Source organism: Lynx canadensis, chromosome F1 (genome assembly GCF_007474595.2).
Source record: "Lynx canadensis isolate LIC74 chromosome F1, mLynCan4.pri.v2, whole genome shotgun sequence".
In the NCBI taxonomy this organism is placed as follows: Eukaryota; Metazoa; Chordata; class Mammalia; order Carnivora; family Felidae; genus Lynx; species Lynx canadensis.
The window spans coordinates 60,511,325-60,528,968 of NC_044319.2; positions in this window are offsets into that span (position 1 = coordinate 60,511,325).

Genomic DNA, 17,644 nt, shown 5'->3' on the forward strand with positions numbered 1-17,644 from the left:
TAGAATTTAAATAAAAATTTGAAATTTATATATATATATATATATATATATATAGGAATAACTAACTGGAATATATATTTAAATTCCAGTTAGTTTTTTTTATTTTTCAAATTTTTATTTAAATTTGAAAATTAAAAAATATATATATATATATATATAGGAATAACTAACTGGAATATATATTTAAATTCCAGTTAGTTTTTTTATTTTTCAAGTTTTTATTTAAATTTGAAAATAAAAAATATATATATATACATATATATATATATATATATAGGAATAACTAACTGGAATATATATTTAAATTCCAGTTAGTTTTTGTTTTATTTTTCAAAATTTTATTTAAATTCCAGTTAGGTAACATACAGTGCAATATTGGTTTCAGGAGTAGAATTCAGTGATTCCATTATACATATATAATATATTAATATATTATATATTATAATATATAACATATATATAATATTATTATAGATTATGATATGATATGATATAATATTATATTATATATATAATGGAATATTATTCACCCTTAAAAAGAAGGAAATCTTGCCATATGTGGGGACATGGATGGGCTTGAAGGATAATGTGCTATGTGAAAGAAGTCAGTCACAGAAGGACAAATCCTGCATGATTCCACTTACATGAGGTCCTTAAAATAGTCAAAGTCATAGAGACAGAAAGTAGAACGGTGTTTGCCAGGGGCTGGGAGAAGGGGAGATGGGGATTTGCTGCTCAATGGGCATCAAATGTCAGTTATAGAAGGTGAGTAGGTTCTAGGGATCCATTGTACAACGTTGGGACTATAGTAAATAAAATAGTGTTGCGAACTTAAAAATTTGCTAAGAGAGTAGATGTCATGTGTGTCCCACAATTTTCAAAAAGGAAGGAAAAAAAACATTTCATGTGCAAAACATCTAGAGACCTTGTTAAAAAGAACAAAGAATTGCAACAATGAAAAAAAATGGATTGATCGTAGACATAGGGATTTTTTTTTTTTTACCAATTTTCAATTCCATTTCATTGATCTGTATGTCTGTTCCTATGTCAGTACCACACTGTTTTGATCACTGCAGCTTGTTTGAAATTTTGAAGTCAGGAAGCAGGAATCCTTCCTTCCTCTAACTACCAGCTCATCGGGTTACTTCCAGAGACTTCCTTTGCCCTGCTAGTCTCTCCACTCTGCGGTCTGAATGACGTTTCTGGTCCACGGACCGTATCATGATCCCTGACGCATGATAACTCTTCAAGGGTCTCCACGGTCTTCAGTTAAAATCCAAATTCCTTAATATGGCTTCAAAGATACTTTTCAGCTTTCACATCCGTGAAATTACAGCCACACCACAAGAACACAATCCAAGCAATTCCAGTTTAGAACGATGAGTGGTGCCGAGGTTAAAACAGTAGGTGCTATGGAAACACATAGACAACGTTCCTAACCCAGGCTTGAGTGGTCAGGAAAGGGCTTCCTAGAGGAGGTGACACAAGGAAAGAGAGTGGGCCTCATCCGCATAAAGAGGAGAATATGCAGAAAGTTGTTATTTGCTTGACCCCCCTGTCCGCCCTTCTTCCAACTGTCAACTCACCTGAAAATAGCTCACTAGCAGAGATCAGTCGGTGTAACTTCCTGACGCTCAGTGGTGACCACCAGTGGGCTCCAGTGGGAGCCCAGTAAGTACTGATTGTTTCATGTGAGAACATTGATGGAATTTAATTGATCTGCAAACACTTAGGGCTAATTGTAGAGCCTGAACTCTCAGTCTTACCCAGAGCTTTGCCTCTGTTGAGAACTAAGACCAGATAAGGCAGAGCCAGGCGACTGCACATCATGGGGATTCAGGCCAGGGAAGAGCTTGTGGGGACCCAATAAAGTCAACACTCTCATTGCACAGAAGTGAAAAAGCTGAAGCCTAGAAAGGTTCCATGACTCATCATGGGCCAAAGGGGTGAGATTTAGCAGAACAGAGATGAAAATATCAGTCTCCTAATCCCCAGTGTCACCATCTGCGCGTGCAGCTGGGTGGCCTCTTCAGGCACATCATAGGACAAAAGTCTGCCCTCTGACTCATCATCGAGGAACCAGACCTCGGGTGATTTGGGGACCTGCAAAACTGAATGTGCCTTTTCTTGTAGGTAATAATCTCTCTCCTGGCGAGACGGTGCTGATACCACCACAAAGGCAGCCTGCCCGAGCCAGGGTTCTGCAAGGCCGAGTGCTGTCTTCCGTGACTTCCAACAGAGCCGGCCTCCCGTACTTTGTATAAAAATTGGATTATTTAAAAGGGATTATTGGAACGAAGAACCTATTGTCAGGCATTTTGTACAGCCTAAATGATTGTGGTGCAAAGAGCTCTGCAGTACTGTTTTTAGTGAATAAAAGCAGTGGTTGGGCCAAAAGTCTCTTAGTATTTTTTCTATCACAGAGATTGTATGAGTATACCGATAGCAGAAATGATCACTTTTCAACTTCTTTGCTTTTAGTGAGCCTGGATTCTTGGCTGGCAAACACGGAAGGAAGGAGGACCAGATTAAGCTGAACATCTAGTATCTGCCGGGTACCTTCTGTGCATTAATATACTATGATATAATATAATATAATATAATATAATATAATATTGTATAATATTGTATAATATATATTATCAAACCTTGGTTTGCAAGCATAATTCCTTCTGGAAACATGCTTGTAATCCAAAGCACTTGTATATCCAAGCAAATTCCAAGAACCGTTGGCTCAGTTGTGACCACATGATGTTCGGCATCACATACTACTCATATTACAAGACATCGCTCGTTTATCAGGTTACAATCTATTAGAAATACTTGCTGGTCTTGTGGGACACTTGCAGAGCAAGTTACTTGCAATCCAAGGTTTTACTGTATAACATAATATGATATGATATAACATAATATACTATAATCCTACTGACATTGTCACGAGGTCCGAGCTTTACTTTACAGATAAGGCTTCTGAGGTTCAGAGAGTTTGTGTGGCTTCATCGAGGCAGAAGGCAAGTTTGGCCGGCTCCATGCTTCGACCTCGGTCTGTGTGATGTCCAAGCTGGAGGCTGACTCGGTAGCCCCTTTGGTTGGTCACACTGACCCCCTTTACAGTTTGTCGAACACAAAGTACAGTTCCACTTTGGTCATGTCTGTGATCACTGAACAAAATTCCAGGCGAAAGTATCCTGAAGGGGAGTTTAAGTAGAATAAGGAATTTGGGCTCCTCTTTACCTTTTGGAAAAACTGCCTCCTGACTGTAGACTGTCAGTGTTGTCTTCACCCAGGATATCACGGGTGGCTGCAAGAACTCACCTGCTCCGTCGCCCGGAATCTTTTTTATGCAAAGTTCCCAAAAGAAATGGGTTTTACTCAGCATTACTTAAACGCACAGAGGGAGAAACACAAACTGTTTCTTAGAGACGTCACTCCAGATTGAGAAGTGGGTAAAGCCGGGCAATCACCTGACCAGAGACTGATCCATTTTGAGGTTTTCTGCTCTGGAACCAATTGGGGGACCTGGCCTAACTGACCAGGAGTTTGCCTTAGAAGCACAGCCTTGAGAGAAGTGATAGGGGATAACTCCTCCAGGGTTGTAGCGAACAGTCGATAAGAATCAATTAGGAGTCTGCTAAATATCCACATTGTTTTAGAGACAGAACAGCTGATCGAACGCATCGACACTCTAGAGGGTGGAGGCAGATGATGTGAACCTATAAGCACACAAAAAGTCATTTTGGAGACCGTTTAGTGCTGTGGAGGAAACAAAATGGAACACTGTGATATGGAGTGACCAATGAAGACGTGGGGTGGGGGTGACTGCTTCATGCAGGGTGTTTGGGGATGTCCTCCTTGAGAAGGTGACACTTAGGTGATGAGGAGGAGGCAGCCCTGAAAACGTCGATGGAAGAAGCATTTCCAACAGAAGGAGTAACTAGTGTGCAAAGGCCCCAAGAAGAACATAATCTGGGTGTATTGGAGGGTTGGAGGGGCAGAGAGTCGGTGTGGTGGGGACACCCAGTGAGTGAGGGACCGTGGGGAACGATGAGGCAGAAAATAGGCACAGAAGTTTGACATCACTTTGTAGGTACAGGAAGTGCGGCAAACACCATTGGTTCTCTCCCCCCTCCTCCTGATCCTCTGCCTTCTCAGAAATGAGATCACAATGTATTCTGGGAAGGTATGTTTCCCGCCCTTCTCCAGGAAATGAACCATGCTTGAGTAGGACGTTTCTTTTTAGCAGTGATTAACTTAGGGCTAGTCATGTAACTCAGTTGGGGACCTAAGAGGAGTCTTAAACAGAGCACTGGAGAAAGATTCTTCCCCCCCCCCAATACAACAAAGCCCTCTCTGTCCTTCCTGCTCTTCAATATTGTTATGTGAGGATGTGATACTTAGAGCTGCCGCAGCCATCTTGCATCCACGAGGTGAGGCATCACTGACGCACTGAAGATTATAGATCGGAAAGGTGGAAGAGATTACGGAGCTCTAGAACCAAAGTTGGAGCTCTGACCTTTGGCATTCGTAAGGAGTAAAATATAAAACTACGATTTGTGAGTCAGAGTTAAAAGTACTCTAATATGGTAGGAATATTGGACTTTGTTGTGATTATAAAGAAAAGGCAGTGAAGAGTTTTAAGCAGAGTAGGATTATACTTTGACTTAGGGTTGAAGAGATTTTTTTCTGGAGGCTATTTGGAGAATGGGCCACAGTGGAAGTAGGAAGAGTAGTTAAGAGCCTACTGCAGGAGCCTAGGATTGGGTAGGGCTGTGAAATGGAGACGGAGGGAAGTGTTTGCACTGGGGATGTGCTGTGGGGATGATATTGGCAGCACTTGCTGATGCGTTGGTTTGGATGTGGAATGAGGAAAAGAAGGATTCACGTAGGTCTCCTGGATTTCTGTCCCAAAGGAAGTGATAGGTGATAATGGTATTTACTGAGACAGAGAAGAATTAGAGAGAGAGAGAGAGAGATGGAGTCAATGGTCCTATTTGATTAAATTAATTTTGGGTTGTTTATTAAAACCCCAAGTGGACATGATGACACTGTCCAGTGGAGAAGCATACATGCAAGTCCAGAGCTCAGGGGAAAGGCTGGGGACAGAGACACAGTTGAGAGTCATCAGCATTCAGGGGGGTACTAGATAAAATCAGCCATGAAGAACACAGATGGAGAATGAAGAGGACGGAAGGTAAAGCCTGGGGGCACGATAATGTTCGGAGGTGTGGCAGAGGAGACAAAGGGACCAAAGGAGAAGACAATCAAAGGACACTGACAAGAACGGCCAGGGAAGTAGGAAGTAAACCAGATAATAGAGGTGCTCTTACCAAAGCCCAGACAAAAATATTTCAGTGATGTGGGAATACCAAGTGTAGCTAAGAGCACCGAGAGCTGAACATTGGTCATTTATTTTGGGAAGATCTAAGTCCCTGTTTCTCAATATTTAATGAGCATTGACATTATCTGGGACATCTTATTAAAATCATATTCTGTGGTTGGGCTAGGAGTCTGCATTTCTGCCTCTAAGTGAGGCTGCAGCAATGGGTCCATAGACCGCACTTTAAGCATCAGAGGTCTAGGTCACTGGCGACCTTGACAAGAAGTCAACTTCCGGAGGTGGTAGAAGATGAAAGCCATATTGGAATGGGTTGGGGAGAGATTGGAGATGTAAGGAGCGGAGACAGAATGTGGGCGATTGTCAAGGTCTCTCTCTCTCTCTCTCTTTCTCTCTCCCTCTTGCTACCACTGTAGTGTGTGCTTGTTTGATTTGCATCTACACGTGCCTGCACAAATTCATCCTCCTCCTTATCACCCCATAAGATGATCGCTGTTATTCTCGAGGGGAGATCAGATCTGCCCTGCGCAGCCCCGGGGACCAGCCCCCAGGCTAAATCCCAGAATCACCCTAGCACTAGGGAGGCAGAGCATATGACCTTCAGGCTGCTGCAACCTTTGTGGATTTGCCACACTGCTGAAGGCGTCACAGAGCCACTCAGCAGACTACTAATCGTGACATTCCTTTCCAGAGGCCCTCCGAGCAGAGTCTCCTTTAGTGATGAGATATTTTATGGAAAATCATACATATAAATATAATATTTGTAAACTGTAAATTATTTGTTACAAGACTATCTTATGGGCTTTATTGTAAAGCACATTCTACTACCCACAGGTGCCCAAGGTTACCAGGACTCACGTTGGACTGTTCAGGTTCAAAACCCGGTTCCAATATTTATTAGCTGGTTAAGCTCGAGCAGATTATTTAACCTCCCTAAATTTCCATTTCCTCACTCAGTAGAAATAAAAGTACTCAGAAGATTTCAGGGCACCTGGGTGGCTCAGTGGGTTAGGCGTCAGACTCCTAATTTTGGTTCAGATCATGATTTCACAGTCATGAGCTCGAACCCTGCATCAGGCTCCTGCTTAAGATTCTCTCCCTCTCCCTGCTTCTGCTCATGTTCTCTCTGTCTCCAAAAAAAAAAAAAAAAAAAAAAAAAAAAAAAATCACTCAGCAGCAGCTTTGTTGAGAGAATTAAGCAAGATAATAAATATTAGCGCCTGGCCTGGCACCACACACATAGTAAGAGCTTCATAATTTTTGTCTATTATTATATAATTGAACGCATAAGGCAAGGAATTGGACCTTTATTAAGTATAGAATAATGTTAACTTTACAATGATTTTGTAGAATGATTAACAAGGAAATGTTTGTGATGAATAAAACATCATTTTAGTCCCAAATTTAAAAATGTAAAAATTATGTGTGGTGATCAAAATACTACTAAATAGTAAAATAATTTCTGACATTGCTTGATTTTTTAAAAAAGGTATTCTGGGGGCTCCTGGGTGGCTCAGTCGCTTAAGCAGCCGACCTCGGCTCAGGTCATGATCTCAAGGTGCGTGAGTTCGAGCCCTGCGTCGGGCTCTGTGCTGACAGCTCAGAGCCTGGAGCCTGCTTCGGATTCTGTGTCTCCCTCTCCCTCTGCCTCTCCCCTGCTCATGCTCTGACTCTCTCTGTCTTTCAATAATAAATAAACGTTAAAAAAAAAAAAAAAGAGTGCACCTTCTTGGCGTTTGACCTGCACATTCTCACCCACATTTTGCCCATCCCTGTTGGTTCTGATCTGATGCCCTGCTCATCGCTGCAAGTTCCCTCCTGCTTCAACCTGGTTTATGAAACATCTCCTCCCTTCCGCAAGTGTTTGTATAGACGGGCTTCCTGGCATGGCTTGTAACCCTCTCCAAAGTACTGCCCCCATAGGGAGTCGGCTGAGGTGTCCAAGGTCTCACCTTTCCTGACCTCAGGTGTTGAGTCTGGGCATATTTAACTCACTTAAACCCCATAGACCAAAATCCAGATAAACAACTTCAAATAGGATCAATTGAGAACTGCTTTATGTTAGAGTTCGTTTGAATGTTATCTTGATGACCTTGGGCAGGATGGCAAGTGGCTTTCATTTCATGTGCTAACTCCAAATAATTGGTGAAGGCTGCCTAGAACATTCTGATGACCGTGGTCTGGGCTGAACCTTACCTTAAAGGAAAGAGTAAGAACAGGATAAGCACTGTAACCAGTTAGAAATTTCTGCCACGGGCCACCGAGCGGGGACGTGGGGGCTCACATCTGCCTCTTGTCAGTCTCTGAGTGGCTGACGGGGTGGGTTGCTTTCCTGGGTGCCCTTGGAGACTGGAAGTTTTTCTCTGCTCCTCAAGTGAGAAACTTTATACCTCTCCACTTTCAGGGAGATCGTACCATATTTAGAGAATTTAAGAAGGTTCCAAAGAGAAGAAGGACATTCAAACTTGCTGAAGGCTTACTGTGTCCTGCATACTTTCATGGACATGACCTTTTTTAAGTATTAAAAAAAATACGTGTGGGGAGGGAATGATTTGCCCTGATTTGGAAGCAGAGCCTGCTGGCCAGGGTCAAATGTCCCAGCTGTTGGAAGAAAAGGAGGTTGGGGTCAGGGAGCCTGCGGGCCCTGATATTTGTGATGTCACATTGTCACAGTGAAGTGTCAGAGAACCAGACAGGCAACACCGAATAATGAGAGAGGAGATAATGGGAAGCCCATTAGCATATTGCATAAAAACGAGTAACTCACAAGTTTCTTCAGTGTCGCACGGCGCCTTGGGACCCCCAGCTCTGCCTTGTCTAGCTCAGCCCCCCCCCCCCCCGTCACCCATTTCCCTACTCTGGTAGGTGGCTCTGGAATTCCTATGGGTGGGGACCTCATCCCATTTGAGCACATGCCTGAGGTTGGGGTCCGGGGCTCCAGGGACTTAGGCCCAGTTTTTGGCTCTACACACCTCTGCTTAAAAAACGTAAAGTACGTCCTAAAACTCAAGACCATTTTCTTTTCTCACAAATGAGAAACTTTAGCCCCGTTATATACTCTAAAGGTTGCGACGACTCTGTACTGAACGTGCCGGGAACTTCCTCAAAAATGGTTTTTGCCTGGAAGAGCAAACTTTGCCTTTCTGGCCAGTTTACCCAGGATTTGTTCTCTCATGGAGCCTGAGGCCGTGTGAACTTTAATAATGTACACTCTCTTGGCACCTGCTTGTGGAGGACTTAATGCTAAGTACCACCACCCCAAACACACACGTGCACACACGCACACACTCATCCACACCCTCGTGCACACACATGCTCGTATTTCTGGCAGCCCCTAGAGATAGTTCACGTGTATCCAGGAATAAATCCAGTCAGCTGCTGGGCAGTGTTCCTGGGTCCTGCTCCTCTCTCTGTCCCCAGTGAGTGTCACCACCTCCACCACATTCAGCGACCTGCTGCCTCAGCTGGTGCTGCTGTCATTGCAAAGGGAGACTGTTCAGGCTCCGGCCGGATGCCACGTCTCTTGCCATTGGCCTCCCTGCTTCCTCTGAGGTCCCGCGGCCACTGCCTTCCCGGACGTCACCGGTGTGGCTTCTCCCTTGTCCCACCAGACCCTGAAATCTGCCAGGAATTTTAACTAAGTTCTTCTTTTTTACTATTATCTTATTCAAATCTAAGTTAGTTAACATGTAGTCTAATAATGGTTTCAGGAGCAGAATTTGGCGATTCATCCCTTTCCGGTAACACCCAACGCTCACCCCAACAAGTGTCCTCCTTAGTGCCTCTTGCCCATCTAGCCCATCCCCCGACCCAACACCCCTCCAGAGACCCTCAGTTTTTCTCTGTATTTAAGAGTCTCTTACGGTTTGCCTCCCTCTCTCTTTTTATCTTATTTTTCCTTCCCTTCCCCTATCCGTTTTGTTTCTTAAATTCCACATATGAATGAAACCATGTGATGTTTACCTTCCTCTGACGAACTTATGTTGCTGAGCATGATACTCTCCAGCTCCATCCGTGTTGTTGCAAATGGCAAGATTTCATTCTTTTTGATGGCCAAGTAATATTCCATCGTATATATACCATGTCTTCTTCATCCACTTGTCAGCTGATGGACTTTTGGGCTCTTTCCAGAAGCTGGCTATCGTCGATATGTAACTAAGTGCTTAAGGTAACATATCTGCACAGTGGTTTCTGGTTCAATTAGGGATACTCTCTCCCTCAGTAACCTTTACTGAAATGTGAAATGCAATCCTAGAGTCACTCTTCTATTTATTTGTTTGGTCTTAAATTTAATTCACTGAGCGTCCTCTGTGTTCATTGCACTGGGCGCCAGGCCATGGCCAAAATACTGGTCCCTCTAGCAGCACCACTTCTAATGACCACAATGACCACAACTATGACCCAGGCTCCTGCTAGACCCCAGTCACTGTATTCCATGTCTCATTTACCTTAGTTTATCCAGTCCCCAGGACAGCACAGTGAGGGGCCAATTCCATCCCGATGTTGCAGGTGAGAAAGACAAAGCTTGTGAGGTCGAGGGGTCTGTTCAAGGTTGTCTACTGGCGACAAGTACCAGAGTCGCGGTCCGAACTCACAAAGCCGATGACTGAAAAAGGGTCACTACCCTCCAGTGTCACACAGTCCTGTTCCCTCTGATCTGAACACACTGGCATGCCATAGAAGCACGAATGTGTTGTCAGGCACATCCAGACAAACACACGTAGGGATATTTTGTGAATCTGTCAATCGTTGTCACCTCAGAAGAGTGTGGGACACCCATCATGGTGGACACTCAGGTGTGTCCTGTAAGTCAAGCTGACTTCGTGACCTCTTCAATGCAGCATCTTCCGCTCTGTGGTACCCCTGACCCCTTATGGCGGCTGTGTTCCCGCAGAGGGTGGACGTCTGGTGCAGTTGTAGGCTGTGATGGTACGGTGGTCTGGAGAGCAGGAAATGTGTCTTACCTCTCTCATTCCCACAGTTGGGGGTCTGTCTCTTTGAGCTCAGCAGGGGCAGAACAGGAATGCTTCTAAGGAAGGCCACCCTGGCTTCACCTCTGGGTGATACAGAACAGTTTCATGTATGTGGTAGAACCTGGGGGTCCACATCAACTGTTCTGGACTGAATGGACCTTCCTCCCTGTCCACCTATTTGTTGAATGAATCCCTTTTTTCTTCAAAAGATGCCTCAGATAGGAGGGGTCCTGTTTGGAACAAAGTGATTCGGGAAACACTTTGGGAAAGTGTTTGCAGGTCACTGCTCTTGAGTAACTTGATCTCAAAGAAGGGCTGAGGATGAGCAGAGCCACATCTATTACCTTACAAAAGGGACATTTGCCTTAATGGTAAAACAGTAATGTTCTAAGGAAATAACTGTTCGTGATGTTGTTAGTCACCGGCATGCAAAGTCATTTCCAAGCACTAAACATGAATGTCTTTGATGATGATTATCAGCATAGAAAGAGGGCCTGGGCTTTGTTATTATGGAGGGGGCTGGGGAAAGAGGAGGAGAAAGGGTGCTTCCCAGGTTCCTTCTCTTGCAAGAACGGAGATTGGAATCTGAGCGTGAAGGCTACGGGTACAGAGACTGACCTCCAAGCATCCCAGGTTCATCCTGTCTAATGGGCACCAAGAAATGCTCCCCTTTCCCTGGGGAAGGAAGGATACTAAGCTCGCTTTTACTCTAGGAACTGAAATGGGGAAAAACATCAACAACAAATACAGGTCAAGCTACACCGACAACGTGTTTTTCTGTTATCCTGCCGTCTTCCAGAAGCACCAGGGAAAGCAAGGAAATGGTGCTTCTGACCATCTGTGTGGCCCTTGGAGTTTTCAATCTGTTCACATAAACTGACCAATATGTCTTCCAATAGCCCTGTGACCTAGGAATTTCCATTCACATCATATAGACAAAAAAGTGAAGCTCGGATAAGGGAGTTGAATCCAGTATTTTCTAAAATCACGGGGCTTGTGGACTACGAGGCTTAGATGGCACCCAATCTAGCTGGAACTCTGGTTCAAATTAGTTGAACCCAACTTGATCCCATTGGATTCAGAACGTTCATGTATTACCTGGCTGTGCTTAGCACTGCATCAGATGCTGGGTATAAAAACCGGAATTGGTCATGGTGTCTGTCCTTGAAGAGTCCATCTTCTGACGGGGGAAATGGCGTGGCAAACAAGAAACTCCCGTACTATGAAGTAAATGATACCCAGAAGAGGTGTGGTGCAGTCTGGGTGGGGGCTATGACCTTGCCTGGGAGACAGCCCAGAAGTGTGCTTCGAGCTAAGCTCTGGAGGAGGGCAGGGTGGGTGGGGGGAGGCTCTCTTCTGGAAGACCAGCTGGTGAAGGTGGTTGGGCAACAGGGCGGGGCCATGCAGGTGGAGGGCACGGCACGAACAGAGGACAAAGGAATGCTGCAGAAGATCAGCAGTTCTGTGTGGCTAGAACACTGTGTTGTAGGAGAAAGGTGAGGAGGCTGGAAAGAGAAATTAGAATCAGAATCTGCAGAACTTTAAGGGCCTTGTTAAGCAAGTCAGATTTGCTCCAGTAGGAAATAGAAACTCATCGGCTGCTTTTAAACACAGGAGCTCAGTAATAGCGATAATGATAATATGACAATAATGAGAATAGATAATATTTATTGAGCATTTACTACAAGCAGGCACTTTGCCAGGCACTTTATAAGTGGTACCTCAGTTAATCTTCTCAAATACACTTTGAGGTAGGAACGTTTAGAACCCCCATTTTACTGACGTGGACACCAAGGTTAGTAGCCTCCTGTGAGAGAGCCAGGTCTCAAGTGATAATGGGCTCCCATGTCTGTGTTTGTTAGAAGGATCATGAAAGGTAGTGTGCAAGGTTGGCCTCGGTGGAGAACAGGGTTATCCTGCACAGACAAGCATGAATTAGGCCCACTGGCAATGTCCTTGATTTCTGAGTTGGAGAGGGAAATGTCCCTTTCCTCCAGCACTTGCTTCACTCCCCAGGAAGCCTGGGAAGGAGCGGGGCCCTGGCTACCCAGGCCACCGGCGACTGCCTCCCACCTGCCCCTCTGCCGACATACACCCCCTTTTCCTTAGTGATAGCTCTGAAATCCACCACTGTGACCCCAAGGTCTTTAGTCAAGTCAAGGCTCTTCAACCTAGGGGGTGAAGGACAAACAGGGTGGGAAGTGACTGGTCCAAGACAGGTTGGGGGAGGCAGGATGAGTGGGGACCCCCATTCCATAGAACAGTCCCTGGAAACGCTCAGATTCCATGCCAATTAAATGTGGGTAAAGTAATTGTGATTGTACTGGTTAAAGAGAGGAAAATGGCTGAACTGTAAATCAGTTTATTGAAATGCATTTTTGTGAGAGCAGAGTATAGGCATATCATTAGCTTGTAAATGTGTCTAATAAGCCTGTCTTCACTAATATGCCAAAAAGAGCCTAATTAACTTTTTTTTCCCTCCAGTTAGGCAGTAGTATGAGAGTCCCTGATCACATTTCCACACTATCTTTTTAGCATCAGCAAAGCGGCACTAAAACAGCCCCTGTGACATCTATAAAAATGCTAGTTTATAATTAGGACGATCTTGGCTTGAACAATAATGTTGCAATTTGTAGTGACGGCTTCTGTTTCTCTTTAATTTTAACGTATTAGCCTACAATGCTCTGGAGATTTCTACGCAGACCAGCCTGTTGCCGTTTCCAAAACTGCTGGCATTATATGCTTTAGGTTGAGCAAGCAGGAGCAGCTGCTGTTTGGTAGGGTCATTTTTGTTTTTAATGAATGCAAAGGCGGAAGGAATACTGAGGAGGAAGCATCCCCCACGTGTGCTTAATTCATCGTCCGGACGTGAGGACCACGTCTCGGAGACGATGCTGACGAGAAGCAGACACAAATCGCAAACAGCAGAATCCTGGTGTCTCCCGATGTTCTCCAGTGCAGGGGTCGTTAGCCTCTTTCCATCAGGGTCCTGGAGGCCTGGAAATCTCTGCCATGGATTCCACAAACAAAATTCCTCCTTTAGTCCCGTAAGTCTTCCGGGACTCCACTTGCATACTGATACGAAGTGCCAACATCAGTGTCAAGACCACATCACTGATGTGCACTGTGGCTCTTTCTGGTCCAGAGTACGATCGCTCCTGTTGCCTGAAGTTAGGGTTCTTGGTACTGGGAGAGACGTCCCCCTGGATAGGCTTCAGGAGATCTCTGAACACCCTGAAATAGAACATAATTCTGATTGAACATCAGTATTATTTGCAGGAGATTTTACCCATACCAAAAACTTGGATTTCACCATTGAAGAATCTGCAGCAGGATATCTTGGATGGGATTAGGGGATCTGTATTAGAAAAAAAAAAATACCAGGGGCACCTGGGTGGCTCAGCCGGTTAAGCTCCTGACTTTTGGTTTTCGCTCGGGTCATGATCTCATGGTTCGTGAGTGTGAGCCCTGCATCAGAGTCTGTGCTGGCAATGTGAAGCCTGTTTGAGATTCTCTTTCTCTCTACCTCTCTCTCTGTTCCTCTACTGCTTGTTCTCTCTTTGAAAATAAAGAGGCTTAAAAAAATAAGAGGGTGCCTGGGTGGGTCAGTTGGTTAGGCATCTGACTTCAGCGCAGGTCACGATCTCACGGTTTGTGGGCTGAAGCCCCACATCGGGCTCCGTGCTGATTGTCCAGAACCTGCTTGGGATTCTCTCTCTCTCTCTCTCTCTCTCTCTCTCTGTCCCTCTTCCACTTGTGCGCTCTCTCTCTCTCTCTCTCTCTCTCTCAAAAATAAATAAATCTTTAAAAGACAACTAGATCATTTTGATGATTAACCTTTAACCGGGAAGAATTTTCACAACTGTTATCAGACCCTCAAATACCTTTGTGAGCCCCAACAAGATTAAGAGCTATTGGCCTCAAGAAGTCTGGCATTCCAGGCATGTTCCTTCATCTGGCCTCATCTTTTGTCCAACCCTGTTCTTCTACTGGGGGTTGAGGGACCCAGTGAATAGAACCGCTCTCCGCTGCCTGAGTTCTCAGCCAATTTAGGAATAAGACAAATGAGTCCGGTGGAAGGGAGATGAACAGATTACCTTTATTTCCTAAGTGGCTACAATTGAAGGTGGCATGCAGCTTCAAGCTAGTGGGCTTGTTAATACTGAAACCCCAGCTTTCTACAGATCCACCCACCCAGTCTCAGGTAGTGTTGGACTGGGGGGTAGGCATCCCCCACCCACCAGAGCGGGAGGTGTCCCTGAAAACTTAGAACGTGGAGGAGTGGAATGGTACCCCACTCAGCTACTGTGAGCAGCTGACTAGTTCCGTGTGCCTATTTAAGACAGTTGTTTTAAAGTCTTTGTCTAGGAGAACCTGGGGGGCTCCGTCGGTTGAGCGTCCAACTTCAGCTCGGGTCATGATCTCGCGTTGTGTGCGTGCGAGCCCCGCGTCGGGCTCTGTGCTGACAACTTGCGGCCTGGAGCCTGCTTCGGGTCCTGTGTCTCCCTCTCTCTCTGCCCCTCCCCTGCTCATGCTCTCTGTCCCTCTCTCAAAAGTAAATAAACATTAAAAAATTTTTAAAAAGCCTCTCCTTGAAAAGCGAAAGGGACTTTTCTGACGTCACGTAGTCTGTGGGTGCAGAGCTTTTCTCACTCAGATCCATGAGGATCAGCTTAAGAGACACACGTGCCGCGGGAGAGTTCAGCCAGTGGGATTTAAGCCACCCCAGCTATGCTCCCATCCTGTGTGCCCTGACTCTGCCCTTTTCCAAACACCCTCCTCCTCTGTCGCACCGGCACCCGTGGTTTCTAGGTCTCCCCATGAGAGTGCCGACGTGGCCACCCAGATCAGACACGCGGCTGCTCTCTGTCTCTCTTTGCAAGCATTGCCTCTAGAAGCCCCCCAACACCGGCCCAAGAATGCCGCTGGCACCAGGGCAGAGAGAGTGATGAGTGGCCCATGCTCTTATCTCAGGACGCTCACTGATTATCATGTGATTGCTGATGATGTCAGGCTCAAAGACTTGGGGGTCTTCCTAGAACCTGGGACAGGGGCCTCTGTCAAGGAACCTAAACCTGTTCAGGTAACCTAAAAAAAAAAACGAATTTAAGGACATTTTTCATCGGCAACGATTCTCCTGCAGGAGTCTATGTTATATATCCTGCATGGTGCCCACTGGTCTGGTTATCAAGAGTGTAACAGGGAAGGGGGTGACAGCAGTGACTTGTTCTTAGCTACTCAGTGAAATCCTCGGGGTCCCGGTTTCGTAAACGTTTCGTGGATCACCAGCTCCTCGAGAATCTTACAAAGAGCTCCCACGGACAACGTGCATGCAAATAAACATTTATCCATGAGCTCGTAAGGGCTTCACGAGCCTCCCGAAATCCAGAGGTCAGGTTCAGCAACCATGCGGGCAGAAAGCTGGACTCAGGGGTCAGTGGCGCCTTGGTGGTACCTTAGCCTATTTGCGATGCCGGTTGGGGTCAGCCGGTTTTTTCTAGCTTTTGTCTCCTCCTCAGTTCAGATGTGAAGGGACAGTGTATTCCCAGTTGGGGAGAGCAGAAGGCCATGCCTGGTGGCGGTCTCGGCCACCGGAGCAAGCAGATGTTGGTGGCACACAAGAAGGGGAGGGATGGAATCTGCCTGGCGGGGGTGCGAGGGAGTCTTGCAAGAGGCTGGCATGACCTTCAACAGGCCGGCTTTACAGAGGTCCACCCACAGGAATAGGTTGGAGATGGGGGGTATTGACAGGTCTCGACGGGCAGGATGCGCCGGAAGGCAGACGATGTTATGGGTCTTGGCAGGAACTGTCAGCACCAGGGAGGTTTGAAAGAAAGTGGCAGGAACTGAATCCACAGACTGGGATGAGGTGCAGAAGCGCAGTCCCTGGGAAGGTAAGTCAGAGGAACAGTCCAACAGGAAGTGGAATGTAGGCAGGTCCTAGAAGAAAGACTCAAAAACAAGAACCAAGAGCCATCTGGCCACAAAAGTGGGGCTCGGGATTGGGGCTGAGACGGGGGACAAAGCTGTACATTCATAGAAGCCAGACAGGTTGAGGACAGACACAGACAATTGATAAAGAAAGGATCCAATTAATTAATCGGTACAGGTATAAAAGCTTTAGACCTCAACATTAATCAAATAACTGCAAACTAAAATAACACAAGATACCACGTTTCACTTATCAAAATAGCAGTGATTTTTTTTTTTCGTTAAAGCCAAATAACAACTAGTTTTAGTCAGGGAGTAGGGTCATGGGTATACACACTTGATGCTGGGCCATTTGATTGGTATAATCTCTCCTAATTTGAAAAAAAAAAAAGTATGTCAAAAAATGTGCACATATTTTGGTCCAGCATTTTCACCTTGAGAAATTTATACTAAGGAAATGTTTAAGAATATGCACACCATTTAGCTATAAGAATGCTAACTAGGGGCGCCTGGGTGGCGCAGTCGGTTAAGCGTCCGACTTCAGCCAGGTCACGATCTCGCGGTCCGTGAGTTCGAGCCCCGCGTCAGGCTCTGGGCTGATGGCTCAGAGCCTGGAGCCTGTTTCCGATTCTGTGTCTCCCTCTCTCTCTGCCCCTCCCCCGTTCATGCTCTGTCTCTCTCTGTCCCAAAAATAAATAAACGTTGAAAAAAAATTAAAAAAAAAAAAAGAATGCTAACTATAGGGACGCCTGGGTGGCTCAGTCAGTTAAATGTTGGACTTCAGCTCAGGTGATGATCTCATGGTTCGTGGGTTCGAGCCCCGCGTCAGGCTCTGTGCTGACAGCTGGGAGCCTGGAGCCTGCTTCGGATTCTGTGTCTCCCTCTCTCTCTGACCCTCCCCCTGCTCATAATCTGTCTGTCTCTCTCAAAAACAGATAAACAGTAAAAAAAAAATTTTTTTTAAAGAATGCTAATTGCAGGGAAGTCAGATGTGCAACAGTAAGTAACTGGTTAATATATGACACAATAACCACACGTTGGCATACAATGAACAAGTATAAGCGATGGCATATTTATTGGCATAGGAAGGTGTTCGTGACCCATTGCTAAATAAAATACAAGGACTAGTTCCAAATATGTGCATTTGACATGTTCTCAACACAGAGCATACTCAATAAAAATGTGATTTTTTTTTCAAGGAAGTTTTTACTTGAGCACAGTTGACACAAAATGTAACATTAATTTTGGATGTACAAGATAGTGATTCGACTTCTCTACAGATTATGAAAAATGAGCATCAAATGGCAAAATGTCAATAGTTACTACCTAGGGTTAGTAGATACTGGGAATTTTCTTTCTTTCTTCTTTCTTTCTTTCTTCTTTCTTATCTTTCTTTCTTTCCAAG